This window comes from Kogia breviceps, chromosome 1 (assembly GCF_026419965.1).
Source record: "Kogia breviceps isolate mKogBre1 chromosome 1, mKogBre1 haplotype 1, whole genome shotgun sequence".
In the NCBI taxonomy this organism is placed as follows: domain Eukaryota; kingdom Metazoa; phylum Chordata; class Mammalia; order Artiodactyla; family Physeteridae; genus Kogia; species Kogia breviceps.
Window position 1 is genome coordinate 117,212,646 of NC_081310.1, and position 19,366 is coordinate 117,232,011.

General features: G+C 36.9%; 1 protein-coding gene and 1 non-coding gene across 5 annotated transcripts in view; one reads left to right on the forward strand and one right to left on the reverse strand.

Annotated features, from left to right (window-relative positions):
• Positions 1-19,366, reverse strand: part of LOC131754835 (monocarboxylate transporter 1-like) — a 38,229-nt gene that overhangs the window by 13,870 nt on the left and 4,993 nt on the right. The window contains exon 2 of one of the 4 annotated variants that reach the window (XM_067039516.1): positions 18,036-18,083. The exons of the other annotated variants lie outside the window; for them this stretch is intronic. The gene's annotated coding sequence lies outside the window, so the exon portion shown is untranslated. The remainder of the gene's footprint in view (positions 1-18,035; positions 18,084-19,366) is intronic. 4 annotated transcript variants of the gene reach the window in all.
• Positions 15,658-15,762, forward strand: LOC131746759 (U6 spliceosomal RNA). Its single transcript, XR_009332646.1, has one exon. It is a non-coding gene; the product is annotated as a U6 spliceosomal RNA (small nuclear RNA).

Here is a 19,366-nt window from a genome sequence, read left to right on the forward strand (position 1 = left end):
TTTCTTTGTGGATAGTTTTTTGATGATTATGTCAATCTTTTTACTTGCTATAAGTATATTCAGATTGTCTATATCTTCTTGAGTCATTTGATAGTTTGTGTCTTTCTAGATATGTGTTCATTTCATTTAGGTTATCTAATTTGTTGGTCTGCAATTGTTCATAGTATTCCTTTGTAATCCCTTTTTATTTCTATAAGGTTAGTAGTGATACATGAAGAGTTTAACCAACAGTACTATTAGAGGGAACAGGCCCCACAAAATTGACCTCACTTCTAACACCAATTTCAAATTTAGGCAGCGGGGGTCAGGGGGTGTGGAGTGGGGTGGTTTCCAAAACAGTTTTGGCAATTCAGCAGGACTCACAGAATTCACTGAAAGCTATTATATTCACAATTTATTACAGGGAAAGGACACAGGTTGAAATCAGCCACAGGAAGAGATGCACAGGGCAGAGTTTGGGAGAGGTTCAAGTATGGAGCTTTTGATCATACTCTTTCCATGGAGTCATGGATAGTATTACCTTCTCCCACTTACAATGTGTGACAATATAGAGTACCACCAACTGGGGAAACTCACCTAAGCTTTTGGTGTCTAGAATTTAGTAGGGCTTGATCACATACTGCTCATGTGAGTGGTGACCTTTAGTCTCCAGCCCTTACTAGAGCCCTTACCAGGGGCTAATACTTTAGTCTCCAGTTCTTTCAGAGATTGGAAATAAGACAATATAGCTAAAGGGCCCAGCAAACAAAGACACTCCTATCAGGCAGGACTTTTCAGAGACCTAGAGATCATATTCCAGTAGCCAAGGACAAAGGCCAAACCTCTCTATTGGTAAGGTTAATTCTTCACTATACATAATGTATCCTCTTGCAGTTCTGATTTTAGTAATTTGAGTTCTCTATCTCTTTTCTTGGTTAGTCTAGCTAAAAGTTTGTCAATTTTATTGATTTTTTTCAAAGAACCAAACTTTTGGTTTTATTGATTTTGTCTATTGTTTTTGTACTTTATAGTTCATTTATTTCTATTCTAATCTTCGCTATTTCCTTCCCTCTATTAACTTTGCATTTAATTTACCCTTTATTCTTGTTTCTTATGGTAAAAGTTTCAGTTATTATTATTATTTTTTAGAGACTTCTTCCCAACAGGATGGAAATTAAATTAAATTAAATTAAATTTTAATTTATTTATTTTTGGTTGCACGTGGGCCTTCTCTAGTTGCATCAAGCAGGGGCTACTCTTCGTTGCAGTGCATGGGCTTCTCATTGTGGTGGCTTCTCTTGTTGCGGAGCACGGGCTGTAGGCATGCGGGCTTCAGCAGTTGTAGCACATGTGCTCAGTAGTTGTGGCATGTGGGCTCTAGAGAGCAGGCTCAGTAGTTGTAGCACACAGGCTTAGTTGCTCTGCAGCATGTGGGATCTTCCCGGACCAAGGATCAAACCTGTGTCCCCTGCATTGGCAGGTGGATTCTTAACCACTGTGCTGCCAGGGAAGTCCCAAAAGTTTCAGTTATTGATTTGAGATTTTTTTTCTTTTTAAATATAGATGTATACAGCTATAACTTTCCTGCTAGGCACTGTTTTAGCTGTATTACAGAAATTTTGGTATTTTGTTTTCATTCATCTCAATGTGTTTTCTAATTTCCTTTATAATTTATTCTTTGAACCATTGGTTATTTAGGAATGTGTTGTTAATTTCCACATATTTGCTCATTTGCCAAATTTTCTTTTGTTGTTCATTTCTGATTTTATTTCATTATGATCAGAGAACATACTCAGTCCTTTCAAATGTACTGAGACTTGTTTTATGGCCTAATAGATGGTCTACCCTGGAAAATGTTCCATGTGTACTTGAGAAGAATGTGTATTCTGTTGTTGTTGGGTAAATTTTCTACAGATGTTCGTTAGATTTATTTGGTTTATACTTGGTACATACTTGGTTGTTCAAGTTTTCTGTTTCCTGGTTGATTTTCTGCCTCGTTATTTTATTGAAGTTCTGTTGAAATCTTCAACTATTTTTATTGAATTGTCTATTTCTCTCTTTATTTCCATCAGTTTTGGCTTTATCTATTTTGGGGCTCTGTGGTTAGGTGTATATATGTTTATAATTGTTATGTCTTCATAATGGATTGAACTTTTATCATTATAAAATGTTTTTGTGTCTAAAAACAATTTTGCCTTAAAGTCTATTTTGCCTAGGTTTCCTTGGTTACTGTCTGCATGGCATATTTTTTTTTCATCTGTATACTCTGAAGCAGTTTGTGTCTTTGAATCTATAATGTGCCTCTTGTAGACAGCATAGGGTTGGATCCAATTTGCCAATCACTGCTTTTTGATTACAGTGCTTAATCTATTTACATTTAATTTAATTACTGATAAGGTAGGACTTAGGTCTGCTGTTTTACTATTTGTTTTCTCTGTCTTATGTCTTTTTTGTTTTTCTATTCCTCCATCACTGCCTTCTTTTATGTTAAACAGATATTTTTGGTGTGCCCCTTTAATTACCTCACTGTTTCTTTTACTATGTTTTTTGTTATTTTCTTAGTGGTTGTCCTGTGGATTACAATTAACATCTTAACTTAAAACAGTCTAGTATAGTTTAATACCAATTTAATTGCAATAGTATACAAAAACTTTGCTCCTGTACAGTTTCCCCCTTCACACTATTGTCTTACAAATTACATCTTTATATACTATAAGCCCATTAAAAATTGTATAATTATTGCTTTTAAATTGGGTAGAAGGGAAAAAAAGTGTTTACAAAGAAAAAAATACATTCATACTGTCTTATTGTATATTTACCTATGTAGTTACCTTTACTGGTGTTCTTTATTTTTTTCCACGTGGATTCAAGTGACTGTGTAGTGTCCTTTCAATTCAGCCTGAAGGACACTCTTTGGTATTTGTTGTAGGGAAGGCCTGCTGGCAACAAATTCTCTCAGTTTTTATCTGGGAATGTCTTAATATCCCCTTCATTTTGAAGGATAATTTTGCTGGATATAGAATTCTGGGTTGACAGTCTTTTTCTTTCAGCACTTTGGGTATTTTGTCCCATTGCTTTCTGGCTTCTATGGTCTCTAAAGAAAATTCAGCTATTACTCTTATTAAGTATACTTGGTTTGTGATGAGTTGCTTCTCTTCTTGCTTTCAAGATTCTCTCTTTGTCTTTGTCTCTGAGGTTCTATTTACTTTTCATTCATTTTTCTTTTTTTCCCTTAGATTTGATAAACTCAATTGACTTATATTCAGGTTTACTGATTCTTCTACCAGCTCAAGTCTGCTTTTGAGCCCCTCTTACAATTTTTTCATTCAGTTATTGTACTTTTCAGCTCCAGAATTTCTATTTGGCTCTTTATTTTTTTGTAATAACGATCTCTTATAAATATTCTCTATTTGGTGAGACATTGTTCTCATAATTTCTTTTAGTTCTTTAGACATGGTTTTCTTTAATTCTTTGAAAAAATTTATAATACCTAAATTAAAGCCTCTGTCTAGTAAGTCCAATGTCTAGGCTTCCTTGGGGATAGTTTCTATTAAATGACTTTTCTCTCTGTGTATAGACCATACTTTCCAGTTTCTTTGTGCGTCACATATTTTGTTGTTTTTGTTTTTGTTGTTGAAAACTGGACATTTAAAATAATATGATGTGGCTGCACCCCAACATTCATTTCAGCATTATTTACAATAGCCAGGACACGGAAGCAATCTAAATGTCCATCAACAGAGGAAAGGATAAAGAAGATGTGGTACATGTATGCAATGGAATATTACTCAGCCATAACAAGGAACGAAACTGGGTCATTTGTAGAGACATGGATGGACTTAGAGACTGTCATACACAGTAAGTCAGAAGAGAAAAACAAATATCCTATATTAATGCATATATGTGGAATCTAGAAAAATGGTATAGATGATCTTATTTGCAAAACAGAAATAGAGACACAGACGTAGAGAACAAATGTATGGACACCAAGGGAGGAAGCGGGGGTGGGATGAATTGGGAGATTGGGATTGACATATATACACTATTGGAACTATGTATAAAATAGGTAACTCATGAGAACCTACTGTATAGCTCAGGGAACTTTACTCAGTGCTCTGTGGTGACCTAAAAGGGAAGGAAATCCAAATAGGAGAGGATATATGTATACGTATAGATGATTCACTTTGCTGTGCAGTAGAAACTAACACAACATTGTAAAGCAACTATACTCCAATAAAAATTTATTTAAAAAAATAAAATAATACGATGTGGCAACTGTGGAAATCAGATTCCCTCCCTCCCCAGGGCTAGTTGTTATTGCTATTGGTTGTTCATGTTGATACTACTCCTATTGCCTTTTGTTTGTTTAATGAATTTCCTAAATAAATTCTGTGAAGTTTGTATTTTTTGTCATATGTGGCTATTGAAATCTTGCTTGGTTAGCTTAGTGATCAGCCAATGATTGGACAAAAATTTCCTTAAAATGCCTTGAATCAGTATATTTCCCAGGCTTCACCAAAGGGTATTATGTGTATGTTCAGGCATGCTTTCAATTCTCCAGCAGGCAGCTTACACTTCTGCCTTAGCTTTCATCCTGCTTGTATAGAGCTTCAAGTTCAGTCAGAGGAAGGAGATTCAGGCCTTCTCAGGTATTTCCTGAGCATGGACAAAGAGTGCACATGTGCATGACCTTCTAGCATCCTGGGAATATGTCAGAGCTTTTCAAAGCCCTCTATGGACATCTCACTTCCCAGTTTTTGCTTTGAAGTGTTTGGTCAGCTTTTTGTTTGCCCCAATTGTTTTTCCAACTCAGGCAGCTGAGATTTTAAATAATTGCCCCTGATTCTTTTCAACAAATGTCCTGGGGAAAAAGCTGTTTGCACTGAGTAAGCTCTGAATCAGGTCAAAGAAAGACAAGCCCTGTGAGTGGGGGTTTGGAGGAAACTGTCAGGCATGTTGAATAATGATAATTCTCTAAGAATGAGGCTTTTTTGAAGGTTCCAAACCATTCTGCCCCCACCAGTGGTTACTACACTGCTGATTTTCATGGCTCCTATTATTGTAAGGTTTTTTTGATTCAATTCTACTAGAGTTGGGGAGATGAGAACTGGAACAGATCATGTTAAAACACCACAAATCAGACTTCCCTGGTGGTGGCACAGTGGTTAAGAATCCACCTGCCAATGCAGGGGACACGGGTTCGAGCCCCGGTCCGGGAAGATCCCACATGCTATGGGGCAACTAAGCCCATGCACCACTACTGAGCCTGTGCTCTATAGAGTCCATGAGCCACAACTACTGAGCCCACGTGCCTAGAGCCCATGCTCTGCAATGAAAAGTAGCCCCTGCTCACTGCAACTAGAGAAAGCCCGTGTGCAGCAACAAAGACCCAATGCAGCCAAAAATAAAATATTAATTAATTAATTTTTTTAAAAAACCACCACAAATCTTGCTGTTCTGAGATTCAGTTTTTTCTTGAATATATTCTCTTTGGATTATTGCAAGCCTCTGGTTAATCTTGAGTTTTGAAAAGTTGATTTTTTTTTTTGCCAATGTTTTATTGCTCTTATGAAAGAGCATAATTTCAGAGGACCTTAGTCCACCATTCCAGAAGTACCACTACAATTGATTTTTGTATACAGTAGTCCGCCTTTATCTGCAGTTTTGCTTTCTGCAGTTTCAGTTACCCATGGTAAACTGTGGTCTGAAAATATTAAGTGGAAAATTCCAGAAATAAACAATTTATAAGTTTTAAATTGCATGCTGTGCTGAGAAGCATGATAAATCTCACACCATTCCCCTCCTTCCTTCCTGGGACGTGCATCATTCCTGTGCCAGCATACCCACATTGTATCTGCTACCAGCTCATTAGTCACTTAGTAGTTGTCTCAGTTTTCAGATTGATTTTCATGGTATCGCAGTGCTTGTGCTGAAATAACCCTCATTTTACTTAATATATAAAATAATGTATTTAGTGTTTCATCATCAAGAAAAGTATTTACTCCAGAGTTTGGAAGATACATTATCAGATTTAGGAAGTTTTATTCCTAGTTCATTAAGAATTTATTTTAAATCCATTGACCATTGAATTCAGGTTTTGTTGTTTTTTTTTCATAATACCTTCACAAGGCATTTCTTCTTTCATCTATACAAGTAGTGAGTAACATTTATAGATCTTTAAAGTATTAAACCACCCTTGAATTCCTAGAATATGCCCAACTTGATCACAATATACATCTTTTTAATACATTTCTAAGTTAAATTTGTTAATATTTTGTTTGGATTTTTTGAAATGTGTCCATAAAGTATTTGGAAATATAATTTTCCCTTCTCATATTGTCCTTTTCTGATTTCAATATCAGGGGTTTTTTTTTAAATAAATAAATTTATTTATTTATTTATTTTTGGCTGTGTTGGGTCTTTGTTGCTGCACGCAGGCTTTCTCTAGTTGCAGTGAGTGAGGGCTACTCTTCGTTGCAGTGCACGGGCTTCTCACGCAGTGGCTTCTCTTGTTGCAGAGCACAGGCTCTAGGCACGCAGGCTTCAATAGTTGTAGCACACAGGCTCAGTAGTTGTGGCTTGAGAGCTCTAGAGTGCAGGCTCAGTAGTTGTGGCACATGAGCTTAGTTGCTCTGTGGCATGTGGGATCTTCCCGGACCAGGGCTTGAACCCATATCCCCTGCATTGGCAGGCAGATTCTTAACCACTGCACCACCAGGGAAGTCCCTCAATATCAGTTTTACATTAGAGTCATAAAATGAGTTAGGAGATGTTCTCTTTTTTCCTCCTCTCAGGGAGAGATTATATAAGACTAGAATGATCTAGTCTTTGTAAGTTTGGTAGAATTTACTGGTAATACTATTTGAGCATTTTATTTTCTTTTTGGAAGATTTCATATCATCTTCAATTTTCTTAACAATTATAGGTCTATTCATTCCTTCTATTGCATTTTCAGTCTGTCTTTTTAGGGTATTTTTCTATAGCTTCTTCCATTTTGTCAAAGTTTTCAAATTACTGGCATAGAATTTTTATAATTTAATCTCTTTATGGGTATAGGTATATCCTCTTTATCATTGATATTTGTGCCTTCTTTTTCCCCCTTTAATCTCAGGAATTTATCTATCTTATAAGTTTTCTTCAAAGAACATTTTCACAAGAACCTCTCTGTCCTGAACAGATTTTTCCTCCAATTGCAGAGCTTGGCCCTATACTTGTGCTAGTATATTTAGTTATATCACCCCCTAGATGTTTTCTAATTGTTGAATATATTGTTCAATGTTTAATACATTGGACCCTTAAAGCTGTCCATTTATCTTTATTTCAAAAATCTGAACATATGGCCAGCATATACTTGATTGATGGTAAAATTTAAATGTTAATAACATACCCATAAAAATGAACATTCTCAGTTTTATCTATATTTTATTATACTTTCCCCTTATTTCATTGATTTGTTACTTTTTTTTTTTTTTTTGCGGTGCGGAGCACAGGCTCCGGACGCGCAGGCTCAGCGGCCATGGCTCACGGGCCTAGCCGCTCCGCAGCATGTGGAATCTTCCCGGACCGGGGCACGAACCTGCGTCCCCTGCACCGGCAGGCAGACTCTAAACCACTGCGCCACCAGGGAAGCCCTCTGTTACTATTTTTTATCATCATTTGTATTCTTACATATTTGGAATTTATTCTATTCCTTTTCAGACATAAGATGGCTACTAAGCTGATAAATTTTTAGCCCTAATTTTTTTCTAATATGAGCATTTAAGACTACAAATTTCCCTCTATTTATCACCTTTACTGCATACTATGTAGTTTTATATACAGTATTTTTACTATTGTTTGTTCCAAGTGTTTAAAAAATTTCGATTATGCCTTCTTCTTTGACCCAGAGTTATTCAGGGGTTTTTAACTCTCCAAAGGAAATCTTTAGTTTGGCTTTATTGACTTATATTTAACAACACTGTGGTAAGATGACAAGGTTGGTACAATTCAATTTTTTGATATTTTATAAGACTGGCATTTATGGGCTGGTACATTAATTTTTGAAAATATTTCATGTATGCTTGAAAAGAATATACATTTTCTAGCTGTTGGGTTGAATTATTTATTTGTTGAATCAAACTTTTGTTTTTTCAAATCTTCTAAATCTTTACTAGTTTTCTATTTTCTGCTTCCTCTATCAATAATTGAAGAGAAGTATATTGAAATCTCCTAATGACAATGTGTTTCTCAATTTTTCCATGTCGTTCTTTTGGTAATGCTTATGAACTTAGGTGGTTGATCTTAATCTCTGAGAAACCTGAAGGCCTAAACTAAGGGCACTTTCTTCCAGAAAAAAAAATTGCATCTCCCAGAAGATAGGAATGCTATGGACCTGGATGATTTTAGCCAGGATTCCTGGCTTAATGTGGGAGCTAAGGTTAGTTTTCTTTTGCTGCTAATCCCAGGCTTACCTCCCAATTACTAGCCCAAGTATGCAAGGCATAGCACAAAGTAAATTCAATTCAAATATCTGAGTGATAACTTTAGTTTACTAAAAGCAATAAAAATTGAAATATGTTTCCTGCTCCCAAAGAATTTATAATTTAGTGGCAGATAATGGAAGCTATTACCATTATAGATACTATTTTTTAATTATCTATTTTGTGCTAGATACTTTCACCAGGCTTATATGACAAGCTTCTTGTGTCCTTGCCTGGACATTAATTTATTCATTCATTGTTCAAATTGTTGAAAATGCACTCTCAAGTGCTTTCTTTTTTATCTTCTCTCTGGATTGTCTTCTTTTCTTGCAGGCCATTCACTCCTTTTCACTTTGATTCAGTTACTCCATTTCTTCTGCCTATTTTATGTTAATCAGGTTGGCAAGTGACCAAAACCTTAACTCAATCTGACTTGACCAGAAAGAAAATGTATTTGGCTCATGTAACCAAGAAATCTAAGGCAGTGGTTCTGGCTTTAGGCACAGCCTGATCCAAGGACCAAATGATCTGGTCAGGGATATTTCCCTATTTGTGGTTCTACTTTCTTCTGTGTTGATTTCACTTTCAAGCAGGTCCTCAACTCATTGAGGCAAGAAGACTGCCAGTAACTCCAAGCCTACATACTTTCCATAAAATCCCAGCTTCGTTCCAGGCAACAGAATTCCTAGAATGTTCACTTTGGCAACATAATTAGCTTTAAGTAAATACTTGGTTTGGTCAGGTCTAATCACTGTGAGCCTTGACTGGCTGGATCTATTTCATATGCCTAATTCTGAAGCCTGGGGGGGTCCAGTCACAGAACAGATAGAATGGAAAGCCAGAGTTTTTAAATGCTACAAAGGCCTATATAATTTATCCTAACTTCATCTCCTACCTTTGTCCCTCCTGGCTTATACCACTCCAGCTATACTGGCCTTCTTACTATCTTTAAGGATGTCAAGCACACTTGCCCTTCAGGGTTTCTGAATTTACGGTTATCACTGCCTAGAATTTTGTTAACCCAGATAGCACTTCAATTAAATCTTTGTTCAAATGTTCCCATATCAGGGAGCCTTTTCTGGACCATCCTAGATCAATCCTAGATCAACCTCCCACTTCCCACTCCTTACCTTGCTTTGTTTTTCTCCATGGTACCTATCTAAAAGAATATATAAAATAACAGCAAATACTCATATAGTGCTTTCTATGCAGCAGGCATTAGATTAAGCACTTTACTTGATTAATTTAATGCTCTAACAACCCTATGAAGTAAGTACTATTACTACTCCCAATTTAGAGTTGAGCAAACTGAGAACAGAAAGGTTAAGTAACTTGTTCAGGACATGGCAGAGCTGGGATTCAAACGTAATCAGAATGGCTCCCAAGTTTGTGCTTTTAACTACTATACCACATTACCTCTTATTGTTGTCAGTCTCTCCACATCAAAAAATAAGCTGCATGAAAACAGGGACTTTTTATAGTGATATATCTCTAGCCCTTTGGCATGTAATAATAGATACTCAAGAAATCTTTGATGAACAAATAAAAGAGGATGCCGATATAGCCAGAAGGGAAAATGGATCCTTAAACATGTACTACACACAGGCTGCCCTAAATTAACACTGCAAACTGAGAGCTTATCTGTTCTAGTGGTTTCCTTATCATCTATGTGATGACTCAATTGCATAGTTCCAGCTAGCCAGTCCAGAATCTGGGGGTCATCCTTCTCTCATTTGCCCTCATGTCCCATATCTAATCAATCTGAATAGCTCTGTATTTGTCCTCCTCTCCACCCTCACAGCCACTGTACCTTAGATCAGGTAACCAATCTCCCATGGGTTAATGCAATAGCCTCCTAACTGGTTTCCCTACTTTCCACCTTTTGGTCTCCCTTTTTCATTCTCCACACTGCAGTCCAATTGATCTTCTGAAAGTAAAGCCTGGTCATTTTGCTCTTTTTCTTAAAATTCTTCTATGGCTCCAGATATATCACCCTCAGAATAATTTATCAAAGCATTCAAAACCTGTTCTAATCTTCACCATTGTTTGCCTCTTCAACTTTATCTCTTCCTGATTTCCATCATACACTATGCCCCAGCCTTAACAGAGTACTTGAACTTCTTCAAAGTGCCATCCTCTCTCATCCTCTGCGTTTTGCACGTTCCTGTTCCTTGTGCCTAGTTCTGGCTCTCCCATCACTTGGCTAACTGCTATTTGTCTTTCAGGTCTCATTTTTCCTGAACTGCCAGGGGCAGGCTTGTCATCTCTGCTATGCGGACCCATAGGACCCCAGTCTTACTTCTATCATAACACCTACATTGTAGTATAATTTGTTTGCCCGGCTCTCCCATTAAACTGTGTATGCTCTTGCGAGCAGACACCATATCTATTGTGTTCAATGATATACTTCCATTATCTAGAATAGGTTCTGGCAGATACCAGGCAAATATATTATTTGGAAAATTAAATGAAGCCTGATTTAATTGGTGAAGATGTGCCTAAAGTTGTTAAACAGTAGAGCCCATATCCAAATTCTAGTGAATCTGGTTCCAAAACACATGTACTTTAATGTACAGACCCTTTTTAAAAGAGGAAAGATAAAAATTCTTCTGGATCACTGGGTTGATAAAATTATTTTATTTGTAATGCTACTTACATATGTACATATTATAGTAATACTAAACAAAAGCACTAAAAACATTAATTTATAATTATATAATTGTAATTTATAATTATAAATTAATGCTGTGATCAGATTAGTGCTGTCATAGTGAATATGCTTATCCTATGCTATACTTTTTCTCTATTTAAACTAATATCGCACTTGTTTTTACATAGTTTAGAGTATGCCATAAAATCGTCTGGTCTACATTTGTATAAACCTATCATTTAAATATTAAGTATTCATCCATATTCTTCACTAGCCTGCATCATTAAATCCATACTATTTGGTACCTGTATTAATTTTAATCAAATACAAATGCAAAGTACTTTCCTTTAAAAACAATGGTCATCTACTATAATATCCAGAAAATACTTTATCTATTTTAGATTGTCAATTAAAAACAAATACAAGATACGAAAAATTCTCCTACAGAACTAGTTATCCCTAATAATATGTACACATTAACACAAATATCTAAGACATATTTTGTAATCTCAAAAAGCAGGAGCCTGGGCAAACTTTTCAGACTCCTCCTTTTCCTCCAGAAGGATCTGAGACTTCTTCAACAATGTTCCTTAAGAGACTCTGGCCTTGTTCCAAATTTCCCCAGGGTCTCCTGGTCAGATAAACAGGACTGGGATATGACCAGGGCCAGCAAGTTCCACTAGGATAGTCCTGTTTACAGGAGCTCAGACACAATCAGATTGTTTCAAGTCCTTTAAAGTGATTTGGCACAAATAGCCCAGATATCTCCTCCTAACATTTACAACTTTCTAAGTAGCTGCTCAAGCCCAGAAATTGATGGAATCAAATCAGAACATGAAAGCACCATTATTCTATGGCCTGGTAGCAATTACAGATTCATCTCCTTCAGAGATTTCCATTTATTTTGACTATTCATCAGAATGGGTAAGATTATACCATGAAATTATTAGAAATACAATTTTCCACCCATTCCCATTCACTGACGGAGACAAACAAGGATAAGTGAAAGTCCTCAAGTGAGTATAGGACATATAGTACATTTCACCTGCAGAAGAGATATGATTGATGTAAGAGCCATTTCAAAGTTTCCCCAATGCCACTGGGCCCTCATCTCCCAAAGCATGATTCATCCTTGGTAAAGGTCTTTGTTGGTCCTGGTTGGTTCTGATGCAGGAATTTGGTCCCTAGCTTAGTTTCTGTTTTTGCTCTGGAAAATACTGTCACATCCCATAATGTCCTTCGCCTGGGGTCTTTTAGATAGAGCTACCAAATTAATTCTCTTCCACAACTACAGGCTTTTTATAAGAATCACATTTGGTGTAAGAAAGAAAAAAAAATCAAGCAAAATTCTTTGCTAATATAATGTCCTGAATTATACCATTATATCCTCTCCTAATCTCTTAGATTTACTTTGAAAGGAACTACGTGTGTACAAGTGACTCCCAAGCCTGTGGTCTTCAACCATTTTGCCCCAAAATGAACTTAGGAAACTGTACTTCCTTACACATTGACTACTAAACTGCATAAGTTTGATAGTTGCAAATGTGTAATTTCTGGCATATTGTATACTGTGTTATATGTGCATTAAATATATCATTGTCAAAACCTTGGCACTTCAGCTTATTCAGCTTACAGAAAATGGCCACTATATAACTGGCCAGTCCTCACTATCAGAAAAGGTGTGACCTCATTTGAATTTGAAAGGGAATAGAATATGCCACCCCAAAATATGCCATTTGGCATAGTTTATTTTGAATTAAAGTAACTTAAGAAACAGCTGGTACAAGATGGACACTCTGACCTCCTTTGTCGCCGATAGCAGTAAATAAATCTCCCATTCGAAAGTTACCCTCCCAGTACCAGGAGGATAGCAGGCATCCTTATTATCAGAGATAGTGAGTTTAGGGCCAAGAAGGCTATATAAACAAACCTTGTTACTTCTTCACTAACATGCCACGCAAGCCCAAATGCTTTGTCTTCTCAATTCTTCACAAATGTATTGTTTCCTTGTCTAAAAGGTATAAAAGCTGCCTGCTTAGGTTACTTCTTTGAGTGTCATATTTTTTTCAATAAATTTATTTATTTATCTTTTTAATTTTTGGCTGCATTGGGTCTTCATTGCTGCGCACAGCCTTTCTCTAGTTGCTCCAAGCGGGGGCTACTCTTCGTTGCGGTGGCTTCTCTTGTTGCGGAGCACAGGCTCTAGGCACGCAGGCTTCATTAGTTGTGGCACGTGGGCTCAGTAGCTGTGGCTCGCAGGCTCTAGAGCACAGACTCAGTAGTTGTGGTGCACGGGCTTAGCTGCTCCACAGCATGTGGGATCTTCCTGGCCCAGGGGTCGAACCCATGTCCCCTGCATTGGGAGGCAGATTCTTGACCACTGCGCCACCAGGGAAGTCTCAAGTGTATATATATATATATATATGGGCTTGCATATGTACGAAATTAAATGTTTTTCTGCTGTTAATCTGCCTTTTGTCAATTTAATTATTATTTAATTATTAGACCAACCACAGAGCTTAGAAGGTAAGAAGGGAAAAGTTTTTCTTCCCTACAAATTCAAAGCAGTGAGTTGAAAAACATTCCTGTTACAACCTATTCCTGTCTCCTTCAAAATTCTCTCTCTGGAGCTATGCATTCTGTGTTTTTCCCTTTGTTTGGATTGTTCCCCAAAGATTTTTATAGCATGGAACAGCACACCAGAATAAAAACAGGGATGAGTGAGGTAGTCTTTCTTTTGTAAAGAAGGAGAAGGGAATAGATAAACAAGGACTTACTGTATAGCATAGGGAACTATATTCAGTATCTTGTAATAAGCTATAATGGAAAAGAATCTGAGAAAGTATATATATATATATACACACACACACACATACACACAGTATATGAATCACTTTGCTATAGACCTGAAACACAATATTGAAAATCAACTATACTTCAATAAGAAATTTTTTTAAAATGATGGAGAAGGGGATTTGCATAAAATGAGTCAGTTAAAGAAGTCCTGAGGCATCCAGTCTCATATTAGGAGAGCTCATTCTAAATTCAGGGTACATATGAAACTGAGGATTTGCAAAATAATTCCATAAAACTATACCACCATTTGAAAATGAAGATTACCTGTCCCAGAGCATTTCACCTACATATGCTGAAGGTAAGATAATAAAAATATCTCCAAGATTTCTAAAATTTCCATTTGAGTTAATAGAAGCTGTAACATCTCAGGTCAAAGGAAACAATCTGGGTTCTGAGGTTAAACAGAAATGCTCCATGGCATGAATTTCACAAATTTTTTTCTGAATTAAGAGTAAAAAAAAATATTAAATTAATTAATTAATCTCAGAATATTTACACTTAAATTTACATACATACTCCATGATAGTAGAGCTGTTTGATGCAGTAAGGTTCAGTTGGAACAGCTAATATAATACTTATTGAATGTGATTAAACTTTGAGCTTAGTTGCCGGTTATGATTTCTCACAATTTCTTTTATTTATTTATTTGTTTGTTTGTTTATTTATATATTTTTGACCATGCCACTTGGCTTATGGGATCTCAGTTCCCCGACCAGTGATTGAACCTGGGCCACAGCAGTGAAAGCGCCGAGTCCTAACCACTAGACCACCAGGGAACTCCCACAATTTGCTTTTTAAGGTCACAATTTTTGGTCACCAAGAACTGTTTCATCAGTTTTAATAATAACACTGTCTTATATCAAAAACTTTATTCCACAGTGTCAAAATTAAATTTAAAATGCAAGTATCTTCAGGAAGAAAAAGATTCAGAGAGAAGAAGAAAGGGAATAAAATACGAGCATTCAAAAGAAAAATTATGGATACAAAAATTCAAAACCCAGACGTGGACTCAACACAGTTCTGCCAAATTACCAAATTCCTGTCTTTGTTATTTGAAATTTTTTATTTTGGCATGATTTCTAAATACCAATTTTCTTCACATTTTAGAAAGGACATAAAAATCTGAAGTAATAGTGAAGAAAGGGAAGTTAGAGACTGTGTCCTTTGAAGTCCTTTACACTATACAGGAGAGTTTTACTCAGTAGAATTCCAGATTATAATCTAGACTATAATCTATAAACATTGTTTTCTGCAATCCAAAGTAGACTCTCCAAAACCTAAATACACTATTTTTATTTATTAATATATGATTGATTTTGTCCCAGGGTTTGAAGCACAAATGTACTGACTACTTTACAATAATAAATAAACAGGTATGGAGTTAGGGTTATGGTCATCTACATTACTCCTTTTGAATAGAAATGCTAGTATACTACTGCTGGTATCTACTTCACACCTAGTTCTTTGAGGCCAAGTTGGGAAAATAAGTAGTCACAAGGAGGAAGACAGCAGAAAAAGTTGTTCTTCCTTTTCTTGAAAAAAAAAAAACTATGACTTGAACTGCTCACTGAAATATTTAACACTATAATTAGCTTCATAATTTTTAATAGTTTTATAGTTGGTTTTATGTAAAAGTATCTCATAGGTTTTTATGAATAAAGACTAAAATTTTATCTCCATTCTTTACTCATCATTCTTAAAGTTTTCATCCCAATGCTTGCTCCGGCAGCACATATACTAAAATTGGAATGATACAGAGAAGATTAGCATGACCCCAGCTCAAGGATAACCCAAATTCATGAAGTGTTCCATATTTTTGTGGAATAGGAGGGTGGGAGGGAGAAGAAAGAGGGAGGAGATATGGGGGTATATGTATATGTATAGCTGATTCACTTTGTTATAAAGCAGAAACTAACACACCATTGTAAAGCAATTATACTCCAATAAAGATGTTAAAAAATTTTTTTTCATCCCAAATTCAAGACAATTACATTTGTCTCCTTTTAGTTCTTTCCTGTATACATAATTGTTTAATGTCCATCACTGAGTCTGAACATCATTATTACTACTACATCTGAGCCCACTACTTCAAAGAACTTAACAAAGTTGTTTTTGTAAAGTACTTGATAATCCACAAAAGACTAATAAATTAAGTATTGTTTGTCTAACATAAGCATTACTTACACTAAGCACAGATAAATAGTTATTTGCAAAGTTGTTTTAAAGGGCATTTCTGGACAATAAAAAAGTATCAAAAATGAAATTTTGTTACCTCAAAATACGATTATAGGTTAAACTTAAGTCTTTAAATGCTGACGATGTAAGTCCTAGAATATACTGTCAGTAAAACAAAAATCACTTTATAATACACTTAAAATAATTTCAACAATCTAGGGCTTCCCTGGTGGCGCAGTGGTTGAGAATCCGCCTGCCGATGCAGGAGACACAGGTTCGTGCCCCGGTCCGGGAAGATCCCACATGCCGCGGAGCAACTAAGCCCGTGAGCCATGGCCGCTGAGCCTGTGCGTCCGGAGCCTGTGCTCCGCAACGGGAGAGGCCACAACAGTGAGAGGCCCGCATACCGCAAAAAAAAAAAAAAAAAAAAAAAAAATTTCAACAATCTATTTCACTTTCCTAATACAGTAAATTGTTAATCTGCTCCCCTTAGGGGGCTGTTTTCTATATGAAAAATGACAAACATCAGTAAGGTGCAATCACAACAGAGTGAGGTAAAATTGTGCATTTTTAATTTGCATCCTAAATCTGAATCATCAACCTCTGGAGGGGTTACTGGCAATTGGCATGACAAAGGCCTACACCTTAGAGGGAATTACTGAAGACAAGGTTTGGGGCTAATTTGAATAATGTAACTGATATTACTGGATCCACAAGAAGAGAGAATTCCATGGGTCACGGTAATTAGCCAAAAAGTTGCTCAAGACACACTGTTCTATTTAACTATGCATTATGGGAACTTCAAAGACAGCTACTACCTTAGAAACTTACAATAGAGGAGAGAAAGTAAGCAAAAATAATACAAGTGTAAAGATTCACATAATACAAAAAATACAGTGGAGGGACTTCCCTGGTGGTCCAGTGGGTAAGACTCCATGCTCCCAATGCAGGGGCCCTGGGTTTGATCCCTGGTTGGGGAAATAGATCCTGCATCCATGCCACAAGAAGTCTGCATGTCACAACTATGAGTCCACATGCCGCAACTAAACGATCCCATGTGCCACAACTAAGACCTGGTGCATCCTAAATAAATAAATATTTTTAAAAAATACAATGGAGACAAGGGATAGGTAGGATTTGAGGAGAAAATGGAATTTCTAAGGACAAAGTCATGGAGAATCAAGAATGGGGTAGAACTCAGGATGAGTCAAAGGAAGAGGGAAAAAAGTTTAAAAGAGTTTAAAGATTAGAAGGTTACAGGTGGCCCTGCGACCAACTTTTCATAGGCTGGGAAACAAAGCTTGAGAAACTTGATGTTGTCTTGGGCAGAGTGCGTATAGCAACAGATCAAAGAAAAAGAGGAAGAAAACGTGCTCTTAGCTGCTGGGGGATCTCGCTGAGTTGCTTTTGTCTTGAGGGCTTCTGTTGGGTTTGGTGTTTCCTCCCGGAAGACAGCTGCGTGGGCTTTGAGGAGGCTCACTCCCTGCCTGATGGGTGATGGAAGTCTAAACATGAGGAAGGGTCTTGGTGCTCTGGCCAGGTGTCAGGCCTGAACCTCTGAGGTGGGAGAGCTGAGTTCAGGACATTGGACCACCAGAGACCTCCCGGCCCCACATAATATCAACTGGCGAGAGCTCTCAGAGATCTATGGCTCAACACTAAGACCCAGCTCCACTGAACAACCAGCAACCTCCAGTGCTAGACACCCCATGCCAAACAAATAGCAAGACAGGAACACAACCCCACCCATTAGCAGAGAGGCTGCCTAAAATCATAATAAGGTCACAGACACCCCAAAACACACCACTGGACGCAGCCCTGACTGCCAGAAAGAAAAGATCCAGCCTCATCCACCAGAACAAAGGCACCAGTCCCCTCCACCAGGAAGCCTACACAACCCACCGAACCAAACTTACCCACTGGGAGCAGACACCAAAAACAACAGGGAACTGCAAACCTGCAGCCTGTGAAAAGGAGACCCCAAACACAGTAAGTTAAGCAAAATGAGAAGACAGAAAAATATGCAGCAGATGAAGGAGCAAGGTAAAAACCCATCAGACCAAACAAATGAAGAGGAAATACACAGTCTACCTGAAAAAGAATTCAGAGTTATGATAGTAAAGATGAGACAGAATTTTGGAAACAGAATGGAGAAAATACAAAAGATAATTCAACAAGGACCTAGAAGAACTCAAGAGCAAACAAACAATGAAGAATAACACAATAAATGAAATTAAAAATTCTCTAGAAGGAATCAATAGCAGAATAACTGAGGCAGAAGAACGGATAAGTGCCCTGCAAGATAAAATAGTGGAAATAATTACTGCAGAGCAGAATAAAGAAAAAAGGATGAAAAGAATTGAGGACAGTATCAGAGACCTCTGGGACAACATTAAACACACCAACATTTGAATTATAGGGGTCCCAGAAGAAGAGAAAAAGAAAGGGACTGAGAAAATATTTGAAGAGATTATAGTTTAAAACTTCCCTAATATGGGAAAGGAAATAATCAAGTCCAGGAAGCAAAGAGAGTCCCATACAGGATAAACCCAAGGATAAACACACCAAGACACATATTAATCAAACTCTCAAAAATTAAATACAAAGAAAAAATATTAAAAGCAGCAAGGGAAAAGCAACAAATAACATACAAGGGAATCCCCATAAGGTTAACAGCTGATCTTTCAGCAGAAACTCTGCAAGCCAGAAGGGAGTGGCAGGACATATTTAAAGTGATGAAAGGGAAAAACTTACAACCAAGATTACTCTACCCAGCAAGGATCTCATTCAGAGTTGATGGAGAAATTAAAACCTTTACAGACAAGCAAAAGTTTAGAGAATTCAGCACCACCAAATCAGCTTTACAACGAATGCTAAAGGTACTTCTCTAAGTGAGAAACACAAGAGAAGGAAAAGACGACAATAACAAACCCAAAACAATTAAGAAAATGGCAATAGGAAGATACATATTGATAATTACCTTGAATGTAAATGGATTAAGTGCTCCAACCAAAAGACATAGACTGGCTGAATGGATACAAAAACAGGACCCATATATATGCTGTCTACAAGAGACCCACTTCAGACCAAGGGACACATACAGACTGAAAGTGAGGGGATGGAAAAAGATATTTCATGCAAATGGAAATCAAAAGAAAGCTGGAGTAGCAATTCTCATATCAGACAAAATAGACTTTAAAATAACGACTATTACAAGAGACAAAGAAGGACACTACATAAGGATCAA